Source organism: Eschrichtius robustus, chromosome 1 (assembly GCF_028021215.1).
Source record: "Eschrichtius robustus isolate mEscRob2 chromosome 1, mEscRob2.pri, whole genome shotgun sequence".
Taxonomy (NCBI): Eukaryota; Metazoa; Chordata; class Mammalia; order Artiodactyla; family Eschrichtiidae; genus Eschrichtius; species Eschrichtius robustus.
The window spans coordinates 187,082,977-187,097,914 of record NC_090824.1 but is presented as its reverse complement, the minus strand read 5'-3'; the positions used below and the strand labels follow the sequence as shown (position 1 = coordinate 187,097,914).

The window sequence follows — 14,938 nt, the reverse complement described above, 5'->3', positions numbered from 1 at the left end:
CAGCAAAATCTTTTTTGATCCACCTCCTAGAGTAATGGAAATAAAAACAAAAATAAACAAATGGGACCTAATGAAACTTCAAAGCTTTTGCACAGCAAAGGAAACCATAAACAAGATGAAAAGACAACCCTCAGAATGGGAGAAAATATTTGCAAACAAATCAACGGACAAAGGATTAATCTCCAAAATATATAAACAGCTCATGCAGCTCAATATTAAAGAAACAAACAACCCAATCCAAAAATGGGCAGAAGACCTAAATAGACATTTCTCCAAAGAAGACATACAGATGGCCAAGAAGCACATGAAAAGCTGCTCAACATCACTAATTATTAGAGAAATGCAAATCAAAACTACAATGAGGTATCACCTCACACCTGTCAGAATGGGCATCATCAGAAAATCTACCAACAACAAATGCTGGAGAGGGTGTGGAGAAAAGGGAACCCTCTTGCACTGTTGGTGGGAATGTAAATTGATACAGCCACTATGAAGAACAGTATGGAGGTTCCTTAAAAAACTGAAAATATAATTACCATATGATCCAGCAATCCCACTACTGGGCATATACCCAGAGAAAACCATAATTCAAAAAGACACATGCACCCCAGTGTTCATTGCAGCACTATTTACAATAGCCAGGTCATGGAAGCAACCTAAATGCCCATTGACAGACGAATGGATAAAGAAGTGTGGTACACATATACAATGGAATATTACTCAGCTATAAAAAGGAACGAAATTGAGTCATTTGTTGAGACATGGATGGATCTAGAGACTGTCATAACAGAATGAAGTCAGAAAGAGAAAAACAAATATCGTATATTAACGCATGTATGTGGAACCTAGAAAAATGGTACAGATGAACCGGTTTGCAGGACAGAAGTTGAGACAAAGATGTAGAGAACAAACGTCTGGACACCAAGGGGGGAAAACCACGGTGGGGTGGGGATGGTGGTGTGCTGAATTGGGAGATTGGGATTGACATGTATACACTGACGTGTATAAAATTGATGACTAATAGGAACCTGCAGTATATAAAAACAAACAAACAAACAAAACAACTAATACTAAACTTTCTTTTGGGTATTTGTATGGAAATATGTTAATATAAATGTTTCAGACATTACATGAAATTTCTAAAAATCTTATATGTTCTGGTATAATGTTATAAGTCAGAATTCTAGTTATTACTTTAAAATGTGTATCTCAGAAGTAACTAATTTTCCTTGTCAATTGCATTATTATGAATTTTCATCAAATCTTTAACTGTGGTCATTTTTAAGTCTTTTGTCATTTACAGACAGTTCTGGGTGTACTCTGATGCTTTTGCAAATATGTTCCTATAAAAGGGTTTCATCTTCAAGGAATTCATGGAAAAGACTCTGACAAGTACAGGTTTCTGGTAACTGACTATACTGCTAAACTGAATGAATAAGCATTTTCAGAACTCTAATGGAAAACTGATGAATTCATAAAAGTGCTAACAAAAGATCAAGATGAAAAAAAAATTAATTACATGGGACTGAGTGAACTGATGAGGATGATTATAATTTTTGTGACTTTCTGTTTGAATTAAAAAAAAAAATCCCACAAGGACTCAGAGGTAAAAAATGTACAAATCAATTTTCACTGCAAAGTAAAGGAGCTGTTACAGTGGAGGATTACTGGACTGAATGTCAATATTATGACATAGTATGAGTGTGTTTCGTGTTTGGTAATTGCAATCATTATTGCTTTTGTTGTGGTCATCCATTTGAAAAAAAATATACATATATAGGTGGTCAGTTTAATGAAGGAGAGTACTTCACTAAGAAGAGATAAGACACACATATATTAGTATCAATCATAAACCTAGATGAGAAACATGAAGTTCATTACACAGTGATTTTTTTGTTCTGTTTCTTTAGCTTAAGGAAATTAAAAGGAAGGTTTAATAGGAAAAGAAAAATTGCCAATTAAATGAAAAACATAATCTTATTAGATGTGGCAGCTATTAAAACAATTTGCCATTCTTCATTAAAATTTTTTGTGATTTAATTGAAAACATAGGGACTTCCCTGGTGGTCCAATGGGTAAGACTCTGTGCTCTCAATTCAGGGGGCCCGGATTCTATCCCTGGTCGGGGAACTAGATTCCACATGCATACCGCAACTGAAGAGTTCGCATGCTGCAACTAAGGTCCACACCGCAACTAAGAAGTCCGCATGCTGCAACGAAGACCCCGCGTGCAGCAACTACGACCCAGCATGGAATGAATGAATGTAATGACCACATTCAATTTTAGAAAATGAAAACAAGGAAAAAACTACTCTCAAATCTATAACATAGGGGCTTCCCTGGTGGCGCAGTGGTTGAGGGTCTGCCTGCTAGTGCAGGGGACACGGGTTCGAGCTCTGGTCTGGGAGGATCCCACGTGCCGCGGAGCAACTAGGCCCGTGAGCCAAAACTGCTGAGCCTGCGCGTCTGGAGCCTGTGCTCCGCGACGGGAGAGGCTTTGATAGTGAGAGGCCCGCGCACCGCAATGAAGAGTGGCCCCCGCTTGCCGCAACTGGAGAAAGCCCTCACACAGAAACGAAGACCCAACATAGCAATCAATCAGTCAATAAATAAATAAATCTTTAAAAAAAAAAAAATCTATAACATAAATCTTTAACATATCCACTATGATAATTTTGTCTAACATTTTATTCTGTAATTACTCATTTACATTTCTGACTCTTCCAACTAGAATCTGAGCACCAAGAAAACAAGAATCATATTATAAGGAATCGACAGTCCTTTACCATATAGTTATTATTTATGCATAATAATATACAATTTGTTGTTCTGGGTTTGGTGTCTGGGAAAATATATCCTGGATATATTTTCAAGTTACTTAGGTAAACTTCCTAAATAAAACTTGATAATCAAATCCAGGAGATACTACAAGAAATAGAAGTATAATTTTCACATTCCCAGTACTTCCACTTTTTTGTTATGATAAACCTATCTGTAAGTCTAGCTTTTTCATATGTTGTACCATTTCCTTAGAATAGTAATCACTTCTATTTAGTCCTTTTAAATCTCCCCAAGAAGCACTTCATAATAATAGTCCAATGTATTTCTTTGATATGTCTAAATTTCCCAATAATGTGTCCAGATGATGATTGTTTGTTTATTTATGGCTGCATTGGGTCTTCGTTGCTGTGCACAGGCTTTCTCTAGTTGCGGTGTGCAGGCTTCTCATTGAGGTGGCTTCTCTTGTTGCGGAGCACAGGCTCTAGGAGCGCAGGCTCAGTAGTTGTGGCACACTGGCTCAGTAGTTGTGGCTCGTGGGCTCTAGAGCGCAGGCTCGGTAGTTGTGGCACACTGGGCTTAGTTGCTCCGTGGCATGTGGGATCTTCCCGGACCAGGGCTCCAACCTGTGTCCCCTGCGTTGGCAGGCGGTTTCTTAACCACTGTGCCACCAGGGAAGCCCTCCTTCACTCTTTTCTTTGACACTTCATGGGCTGTTTCAATCCAAGACCTTATTTTTTTTTTTTTTTAAAGGAAGTTTACCTCCATTATTTCTTCAGGTTATTTCCTCTTCTCCATCTTTCTCTCTCCACCTTTCTGGGGCTCCTGTTATCTGGATTCTACTTCTATTCTCCATATGATATAGTTTTAATTTTTTATATATAGATCCTCTCTGACTTTCTAGGGATTTCCTTAATCTGAACTTTCCATTAATTATTTTCTTCCTTGGCTATATTTATCCCATATATTGCATTCTTTACTTCAACCATTAAAATAGCCTTCCATACCTAAAATTTCTACTTTTTTCTTTTTATAATATTTTCTTTGTTTCAAATTATTTTCCCTTATGTCTTTATATGTTTATTACACTGATTTGTTTCCTCTCCAATGTTGCTTTAAGGACTGATCTGGGTAGAAGATCAGATTTTTAGTCTCCTAAATCTTGACACACCCAGAAACAACTTTCAATAAAAGTTTCCTAATACACTTCTGAATAAAAATATTAGTTGCTCCTAATATTACAAGCATCCTGGAGAAAAATCTGAGAAACATAATTCCAAATACTTAGTTGTTATTATATAAATATACTATTCTGTCAGAAATAGGTACATACATAAATCCAGATATCCTGAAATAAAATGACCCTATGAATGTGAAACAAGTAATATTGGCCATCTATAGAAACAGCTCACCATAAGACATGGTCTATAACTCCAGGTTTAATCAAGGTGATTGGGACAGATTTTCAGAAAACACATGACCTGACATTAATGTAAAAGGAAGCTGCAAAGCAATGAACTGCATTATAAAGAGAGAAAAAAGAATGTTATCAAGATGGTGACAGTCTTTAAACATAATCTAACTCCTTATTCTGGTAGCAGATTCACTAAGCAAGTAACTTCCCAATTATATGTTCCCCAAGATTATTTTAAGGAAGAATAAGACAAGCAACATTTGGCATTCTTGACAGTTTATGTTTTTATCATTAATGATTAAATGACATTCTTTCCTACCTTCATTTCTGAGATACTGTCTTGGGTCAACCCACCTGACCAACTCTAGGTATACTGACAAAACCAAAAGGAGTCTAGTATATTACAATAATCTGTGAAAGAGGTAAGTAAGGATCTGAACCAACCCATAGCCATGAGGAAGAAGATGGAGTCTGAAAATAATAAAGAAATCAGATATAAAAGTCATATCTAGGAAGTTTCAAATTAATTAATTAGAAAAAATATTTAGAAGGGTACCACTTGGTGACTGATTCAGTTAGGCGAAGGCAGAGAATACAATGAGAGACAGACAAATTCTTGACAAAAGGAGAGGAGGTAACTTTCAGGAGACACTGAGTATTACAAAAGAAAATACCGTAGCTCAGAACCATAGTCTTTACATATATAGTTATCATTATTTATTACTCATATAATCATTAAAACATTATTCTGAAGTACACTAAAAGGATACCACTTTCGTAGTAAACACATTCAAGTTACTACACATACCTCAAAGTAACAATCATTTCTTTTGGAGGGAAAAGGCTACTTTCAAAATTTCTAATAATTTAAACATGCATTAATCCAAAAATTATGAATACTGTGGGGTTTTTTATATTGAATGTTTCTACTTGTTTTCTACTTGCTCACTTGATCTCTTCCCATCTGTCCACATTCTTTGGTCCACCAAATATTCTTCTCTTATGTCTTGATCCTTGATCTTTCTAGAGTCTTCCTTTCCACCCTGACTTTCCTATCTTAAAATAAACCTGATCCAACCTTTCTTCTTCTTCTCTATCAATATTTCTCAGCCTTGACCAATCTTGGAGTTTTAGTTATTTACCCCTATGTGGAGGACTACTATCAATACTCCTTCATGCCCAAACTCTAATCTCATCTATCCATTTGCATGCTAAACGTCTCTACCTAAATACCTTGTTAGTAAATTAATACCCATCCTTCCCAAGCTCCTGCCATTCAGTTCATTGACAATTACTACCAGTTCCTTCTTGGGTAATATATGTCCCATCAGTCTGACTTCATTATTCTCATTCAGGCACTCAATACATTTGGCTATGTTATATTAAAAATCCAACTGGTTTCTCTGTTCCAGCATTAGCTCCTTTTAATCTTCTTATATGCTACAGCCAGATGAACCTTCCTAAACAACAGGTTTTATCTTTTTATTCCCAGCTCAAACACTAACTACTCTCAACCCTTTGGCCTAGTATCTAAGGGTGTTATTTTTCTTAATTCACATCAAATAGCAGTATCACCATCACTTTACACAGCCTGTGTATTCTCATTTATGTGCCACTGCTTGTGCTGTTTTGTATTCCTGGGATTAGGAGTCTAGCCCCGATCCCTATTCTCCATATAGCTAAATTCTACATGCTCTTTAAGCATCAGGTAAAATGTTACATTCTCGGGACATCTCCTTCCCTCAGTTGAAAGTAATTTCCTCTGACCCTGAACTCTTATTATACTGTAGATCATTAAAGAAGTTAAAACTACATATCTTGAAATTATTTATAAACACATTTCTTTTCCTTTTAGATGTTATGTTTCCTAAAGGCAGGATCCATTTACAGTATATACTTATTTCTGCCAAAGCAACTAACCAGGATCTTAGAGACAGAAAGAACTTAATATATACTTGTCAAATGAAAAATAGTTTCAACACTCTTGAGAAGGAATGTTTCATATTGCAGATACTCACAGCCTGCAAGATTCCTTTTATTAATATGCGAAACTAAGGGTTTAAGGAGAGAGAAAGGGGTGGAGTAGATGCATACATTAATTGGTTAAGAGTAGTGGATTCAGAATACACATGCTCACTCTCAAACTACTGCAGAAGTATTAGAGAGACACATTACAGAATTAAAGAATTATTATAAATCATAGAATATGGTTCACATTCTTCTTTCTCTCAGTAAGAGAGAAGGGTCACAGATGTTCTTAAAAAATCCAAGACTTAAGGCGTCCAGACCCTGACAGGTAAATAGTTTAAGGAATCCTAAAACCCACGGTACCATGTCTTAATATAACAAATCCAAACAAGTATAACAATAAGAACATGATAAAATTCTTCATCCCACCAACCATCTAAAATTATGGAGAATTCCTTTCAGCTATCATTTCTGTGACTACAGATCTCTAATACTGCTTTATATGTGAAGGCTTCCAAGGTACATTAGGATTAATTTAACACTATTACCTTTAGAACCACGCTTGAGTTTGCTACATACCTATGAATTTAAGTTCCTGCTTTGTTAGTGTAGAACTGTCAACTCTGTCTAAAGAAAGGACACACTTTAATTTTGAATTTTTAATAACCAGTTCCTAAAAACTACCATGATAGACAAGTTGAGGAACTTAAGACATTATGAGGAGGAAAAATCAGTAGGGTTAAAGTCAAAAAGGGGGGAAGGGGAATTTTCAGTCATTATAAATTTATTTTTCACTAAAATAAAAAGGTAGCACCCTAAATATATTATCAATGGCAGTACCATTTAATTAATTTAAAAGTAATTCTTATAAATTCATTTCCATTTACACTAATTCCTTCACTCAATAAGAACTTTTAAGGTTCTTCTTCTCTTGCAGTTTCAATGAGATGCTTATAAATTCATTTCACTTTATAAGTAGTTAACATGCATACTGAAAATGACTTTATCTGCCCAGTGGCTGATTCACCATCCAAATGTTAATATCCTTCTCTGTTTATCACTTAAGAGTCTCTGAAGGCTACCTTTCAGGAACTTAAAGAGATCCAAGAGACAAAGTAGCTTGGATGCTTTGAAATGGAAAAAGTCTTACTGTCTTATCTATAGTATATGTCTTATACTACTTGGCAAGGCTATATAGTAATCAATCAAATTCCTTCCTATACAGGAACAAACATTGAAACAAACAGCAGCATTTGCTGTATCCTGGGATGTTAACAATTTATTGTATAAAAGTAACACACCAACTAATTGGGTAAGAAGGAAAAACAAGTCTATTGTGATTAAAAAGAAATTAGATCTAGAATAATCTAGGTCCACTGTTCTCAATCTCCACACTGTTCAAAGAGACAGCTTCTCCCATCAGTAATGCCTCATTACACATAGTGAATCTTTTTTTTTTGGCGGCGCCGTGCGGCATGTGGGATCCTAGTTCCCCAACCAGGGATGGAACCCGCGTCCCCAGCACTGGAAGCGTGGAGTCCTAACCACTGGACCGCCGGGGAAGCCCCCATACAGTGACTCTCAAATGATTCACAGATGTACTACGGAACTGTTCTGTCTGAGAACTACTCATCTTTTTTCTTAAATCCCTACACCTCAATGCTTCCCTGAAATGAAAAGGGGACACATATGAAGAATAAAAATCTAGTTTCCTACAAACTATTCTGAAAAAATCTGGATAGGATCCCATATTTGAGGGAGAATGTTCACCCCCAAAATCAATTAGCATCCCTATTACTCTCAATCCTATAGGAGATATCTACGACTAACTGGTTGGCATTACTTTGCCGCCTCCATCAAGTGAGATGTGCTTGATGAGCATGGCTGTGACAAATTCTGGGCACCATAATTAAAGGGGATTCAACAGCGTAGGAAACGGGCACAGAAATCAATTAGCAATGTTACTGTGGTGAAAACAGATCCAAGTTCTCTAGCTACTTTAATCTTCTATTTCAAAGTTATATCAAAAGTGAGAACTGCCAAGACAAACAAATGAAGAAACTCCATTACTGCAGCAAAGGACCAAGTTCCTACTCTGATAGAAACAAGACTGCCTAATGCAAAGTTTAATTCCCGAAGAAAACGAACACATTACAAAGAATATATAAAACCTATTCAAGGGCTGTGTAGTAACTGACGACAATTTATTCATTTAACATTAATGGAGAGTCTATTAGATGATGAACTAAATACCAACGAAATAAAGAAGAAACCCAATTCCTATGCTAAACAGCTTTATACTCTAGTGAGGAAGAAAAACTATGAACAAATAAATTATTAAACCACCTAGAAAGCACTAGAGCAAAATCATACCTGAAATAGGATGATGAAAACCAGGCTGATGACGTGCTAGTTTTTAACTGGACTATAAAACTAAACTGTAATCCCTATATACATAGTACTTGTTTCATCATTATAAGCATTTTAAATACACCTACCAAATGAAACAGAAGTTAAACTTAGAGTTTAGTAATATCATGAAATCTAAATTCTCTTACTCAAGCTGGCTAGTTCAAAGGTACCACCATAAAACAAAATGTTATGAAATACAAGGCACTTCACTTCATGGACATCTATTCAAAGTTTACCGCCCCCATACATTGTTTTCTAAAATAGTCAAATGACTATTTTGCCTTTCCAAATTGCCTTAAAAGTTTCAAAATTTTACTAAAAGATTTTTACATTATATCTTTCTCCTATCTGTTCAGTTTTCTTTCTCCTCTGTTAGTACAATAATTTTATTTCTTCAACTCTTAAGTTTCCTAAATTTCTCTGATCACATAAAATTCATCTCACTGGGCCTATTTTTTACAAATATATTGGTGAAGTGTTTTCCTGAAAGTATTTTTCTTTGTATTGATGATATTCTTATTTCCTTATTGAGAAACACCAATTTCAACGTACAGCTGATTCATGTTGCTGTACAACAGAAACTAACACAACATTGTAAAGCAACTATACTCCAATAAAAAAAATTAAAATACACACAATAAAGGGAAAAATTTATATGCATAAAAAAAAGTTTATGGAATATTTTACACCCATTCAAAAAAACCGCCACCATTAAGTCCTAAGATCCTCTATGAGAAACACCAAGTCAAGATATATGCTTAAAATTCAACGTCTATGACTATTAAACATACAATATTTCCTTGGTTCTTATAGTTTTCAAAACAAGTCTCAGTGAAATAGTAAATTTTAGTTTTATAAAGTTCTATATAATAAAACATTTTGAGATGTATCAGATACTAGAGAGTAAATAATGAAGGTAATCCAGTCTTCAACTTTTCAGAATTTCAACTTTCTAACGGAAGAGTTTATGGGTTTGTCTTTTTCGTTTTTTAAGTTTCACAAATGTGAGACAAGTATGACTAAGATATAGATCACAGAAACAAAAACAATTGTCTGGAGGAGCAGCAGAAATAGAATGAAGAAAATATTAGATCACTATGTACAAGAACCCAGAAGTGTTTTTTTTGTTTTTGTTTTTTAGTTAATAATTCTATCAAAAGACTTTGGAAAAAACTCTGTAGGAGATAAATCTACGCTTAGTTTTAAATTCTACTTTCATCAGTAAGGAAAGGAGGAAGGCCATACCAGCAGCAGACACAACCAAAGTCTATATCATAGATTTTGCAGAGAACAGTCTATCAGGAAACTATGAGTAGATTATACTGATGCAGCAAGAAGTGGGAGAGAAGAAATGAGACTGGAGAGGCAGGTCAGTGCCAGAAAAACTCCTTATGCCTTGCTAAACAATATGAATTTATCCCATTAATACCAGAAAATCCTTAAAGGATTTAAGTAAGACAGTGACACGGTCTGATCTGCATCTTTATTTATTAAAAAAATTTTTTTAATATTTATTTATTCATTCATTCATTTATTTTGGCTGCACCAGGTCTTAGTTGCGGCATGTGGGATCTTTAGTTGTGGCACGCAGACCTCTTAGTTGTGGCATGCACGTGGGATCTAGTTCCCCGACCAGGGATGGAACCCGGGCCCCCTGCTTTGGGAGCCTGGAGTCTTACCCACTGGACCACCAGGGAAGTCCCTGATCTGCATCTTTACATAGACCCTAATAGATTCTGGTAACACCTAGAGAAGGAGCTGGAGAACAGAATGAAGGTTAAGAGGTTGCTGAAAGAGTTCATATGACAAATTACGTAGAATTGCCAAAGCAGGAGCAGTGGAAACATAAAGGAAAAGACAAGTTAAAGTGATGAATAACAGGAAAAACCTTTAAAAAAACAAATGGTGACAAACTAAACGCTTCCCTCTCATTTCTTTAAGTCCCTAGCATAACTCTGGTTTAGAACTTTTAATTCTTTTAATCTATCATATAGAGATAAGGAACACCAGAGAAGAAGCAGGCTTAGAGTGGGAATGTAAGAAGAACTGAGGTTTATTACGCTGTTGGGAATGAGTCTGAAAATCAAGATAAAATTCTACACTGGAGGCAGAGATTTGGCAATCTAATGAATATAGATGACTGCTCAATCTGTAGGTATGAATAAGATATCTTCCAACGGAATAGGCATAGAATGAGAAGTGAATAAGTAGAGGAGAGGATACTAGGAATAAAACAAGAGGTACACAAACAAATCGTAAAAGATACTGTCAATACTCTCAGGAAGACATTGCTATAAAGACCTACTTTCAAAAAAAAGATCTGAAATAAATAATCTAACCTCCTATCTTAAGGAATCAGAAAAAGAAGAGCAAATGAAACTCAAAGCAAGCAGAAGGAAGAAAAAAAATAAATAGCAGAAATACAATAAAGAACAGGAAAACGATTTTTAAAAAAAGAATGAAATCACAAGTTGGTTTAAAAGAACAAAATAGCATATAAAGCAATTATACTCCAGTTAAAAGAAAAGAACAAAATTGCTAAACTTCAGCTAAACTGACAAAGGAAAAAGGAAAAAGGACTCAAATATACTATAATCAGGAATAAAAGGGGATATTACTACCCACATTACCAAAAAAAATTTTTTAAAGGATTATGAAGAGAATACTATAACTGTATGCCAACAAATTTAAAAATCTAGATGAAATGGGCAAATTCTTAGAAACATCCAAACTACAAAAATTGATACAAGAAGATATAAACAGATTTTTCTCAAAAGAAAATATACAAATGGCCAAAAAGAACATGAAAAGATGCTAATTCATTAGTCATAAGGTAAATGCAAATTGAAACTACAATGAGATACCATTTCACACTCACTTGGATGGCTAGGAAAAAAAAATAGAAAATAACAAGTCTTGGTGAGGATGTGGTGAAGTTAGAACCCTCATATACTACTAATGGAAATGTAAGGAAGTACAGCTGCTGTGGGAAACAGTTTGGCAGTTCCTCAAAAAGTTAAACAGGAGTTACCATAATGACCCAGCAGTTCTATCCTAAGTATATACACAAGACAAATTTAAAAAATATGTTCACACAAAAACTTGTGTGAAAGTTCACAGCAGTATCATTCATACCAGTCAAGAAGTGGAAACAACCCAAATGTCCATCAACTGATGACTGGATAAACCAAATGTGGTATATATCCATATAATGTGTATCATCAAGCCACAGAAAAAAGAAGGAAGTGCTGATATGTGCTACAACATAGACAAAACTTATGCTTAAATATGGAAAACATTATGCCAAGTAAAAGGAACCAGACACGAATTCCCTCTACATGTAGTGTCAACAAAAGGCAAATCCATAGAGACAGAAAGTATATTACTGATTGCCAGGGTATGGAGGGGGAGGGGAATATATTGGGATGTATGTGATTTATTTCCGGATTGATAAAAATGTTCTGGCATTAGGCTTCCCTGGTGGCACAGTGGTTAAGAATCCACCCACCAATGCAGGGGACATGGGTTCGAGCCCTGGTCCGGGAAGATCCCACATGCCACGGAGCAACTAAGCCCGTGTGCCACAACTACTGAGCCTGCGCTCTAGCGCCTGCGAGCCACAACTACTGAAGCCCGTGTGCCACAACTACTGAAGCCCGTGCTCCGCAACAAGAGAAGCCACAGCAACGAGAAGCCCGCACACTGCAACAAAGAGTAGCCCCGCTCTCAGCAACTAGAGAAAACCCCCGTGCAGGAGCGATGACCCAATGCAGCCAAAAATTAAATAAATGAATAAAATAAAATAAATTTTTTAAAAAATGTTCTGGCATTAGATAGTGGTTACAGTTGCACCATATTATGAATACAGTTGCCCCTTTACCAATATGGATTTGAACTGCATGAGTCCACTTACATGTGAATTCTTTTCAACAGTAAGTACTGCATTACTACATGATCCTCGGTTGGTTGAATCCACGGATGCAAAACTGACAATAGGAATGAAAGCTGTATACAAAGGGCCAACTATAAATTTTATGCAAATTTTTTTACATGTGAGGAGCGTCAGGGCCCCTAACCCCTGAGTTATTCAAGGGCCAACTGTATACCAAAAACCTTTGAATTATATACTTTTAAAATGGTTAAAATTGTAACTTTTATATTACATAAATTTTACTTCATTAAAAACTTTGGGTGGGGACTTCCCTGGTGGCACAGTGGTTGAGAATCTGCCTGCCAATGCAGGGGAAACGGGTTCGAGCCCTGGTCTGGGAGGATCCCACATGCCGTGGAGCAACTAGGCCCGTGAGCCACAACTACTGAGCCTGCGCGTCTGGAGCCTGTGCTCTGCAACAAGAGAGGCCACGAAAGTGAGAGGCCCATGCACCGCAATGAAGAGTGGCTCCCGTTTGCCACAACTAGAGAAAGCCCTTGCACAGAAACGAAGACCCAACACAGCCAGAAATAAAGATAAAAATAAATTAATTTTAAAAAACCTTTAAAAACAAACAAAAAAAAACTTTGGGGGGAAAAGATAAGATACTGGAGAAGTAGAACAAGAACCATTTACTCTGAAAAAGGATGAGAGAAGTATGAAAAAGAAATAAGGGGTGTAATTTTATACATACATGCAAAACAATTAATTAAAGCAAAGGAATGATAAACAAAATTCAGGCTAGTCATTAACCTTGGGGAATGCAATGGTGAAAAGCATGCACTATATTCAACAGTGCTGGTAACATTCTATTTCTTAAATCAGTAGTAGATTCCTGAGTGCTCATTTTATTAGTGTGGCCACATAACTTATACATATTGCTTTCAATGTATCAAATATTTCAGAATAAAAGTTGAAAAAGGATTTATTAAAATATGTCAAAATATTAACAGGTGTTATATCTGTAATAAATTCATAATCTCTGTACTTTTCTATAACTTTGAAGTATTTTATAATTTATAAAAAAGATAGAGGAGAATGCTATAATGGAATACAGAAAGCTTCAAAAGAGAATGGCCAACAATTTCTCTGAAATGAAATCAAGTAAGATAAAAACCTGCCTCCTGGAATTGGGAACCAGAACTGGTCACTAGTAATTTATGGGAAAAAAGCTAACAAAAAAGGTGCTAAAACCAAAACTATTCAATAAATACATGTACTAATAAAACCTAACCCTGGAAATGATTTAAGTAACATCTTAAAGTATGGCAGTTAGAATAATTGTGAGCAGACATGGTATGCAGAATAATGCCCCCCCACCTGTCCCCAAGGTGTCCATGCCTTAATGTCCAGAACCCATAGATACGTTACCTTAAATAGCAAAAGGGACTACACAAATTTATCTAAGTTAAGGACCCAGAGATGCAGAGCTTATCCTGAATTGTCTGGGTGGGCCCAGTCTGATCATAAGAGTTCTCATAAAGTGTATTTGAAAACCAGACAGACTGAAGCATTAGAGGGACTTCCCCATAATTGATGGCTCTGAAGATGGAGGATGGGGGCCACAAGGCAAGCAGAGCAGGCAGCCTCCCAAAGCTGGAAAATATAAGGAAAGAGATCTTCCTCTAGAGATTTTGAAAAGGTTCAAAGCCTGTCAACACCTTAATTTTAACCCAGTGAGGTCCATGTCAGACTTCTACAGAACTGTAATAAATGTGTATTGCTTTAAGTTTGTGATAATTTGTTAGAGCAACCATAAAAAACAAATACAGAAGAATAAGATGGAATGTAAATTCTTCTTTATCTTTCCTCCCCCAGAGACAAGTCTCAAGGTTTTTATTGCTTGATGCTCAATATAATGAAGAAGAAAAAAAATTTTAAGCTAACATTTGACACCTCACACCCATTAGGATGGTTACTATCAAAAAAAAAAAAAAAATTAAGTGTTGGCAAGGATATTGAAAAATTGGAATCCTTGTACACTGTTGGTGGGAATATAAAATGGTGCAGCCACCATGGAAAGCAGTATAATACTTCCTCAAAAATTAAAAATATAACTGTATAAAATAAATAAGCTACAAAGATCTACTGTACAGCACAGGGATGTATAATAGCCAATAATGTATAATAACTTCAAATGGAGTATAATCTATAAACATTTTGAATCACTATGTTGTACACCTGAAACTAATATAATATTGTAAATCAACTATACCTCAATTTAAAAAAATATTAAATTTAACTACCATATGATCCAGCAATTGCACTACAGGGTAAAATGGAGATTCGAAAAGATATCTGAACATCCATGTTCAAAGCAGCTTATTTACAATAGCCAAAAGGTGAATGCAACCCAAGTGTCCCTTAACAGATAAATGGTAAGATGTGGTATATGATACAATGCAGTATTAATATTATTCAGCATTAAAAAGGAA

General features: G+C 35.7%; 1 protein-coding gene across 8 annotated transcripts in view; it reads right to left on the bottom strand.

The window, feature by feature from the left end:
* MLLT10 (MLLT10 histone lysine methyltransferase DOT1L cofactor) overlaps window positions 1–14,938 on the bottom strand; it is a 250,065-nt gene that overhangs the window by 47,183 nt on the left and 187,944 nt on the right. The gene's annotated exons all lie outside the window — the stretch shown is intronic.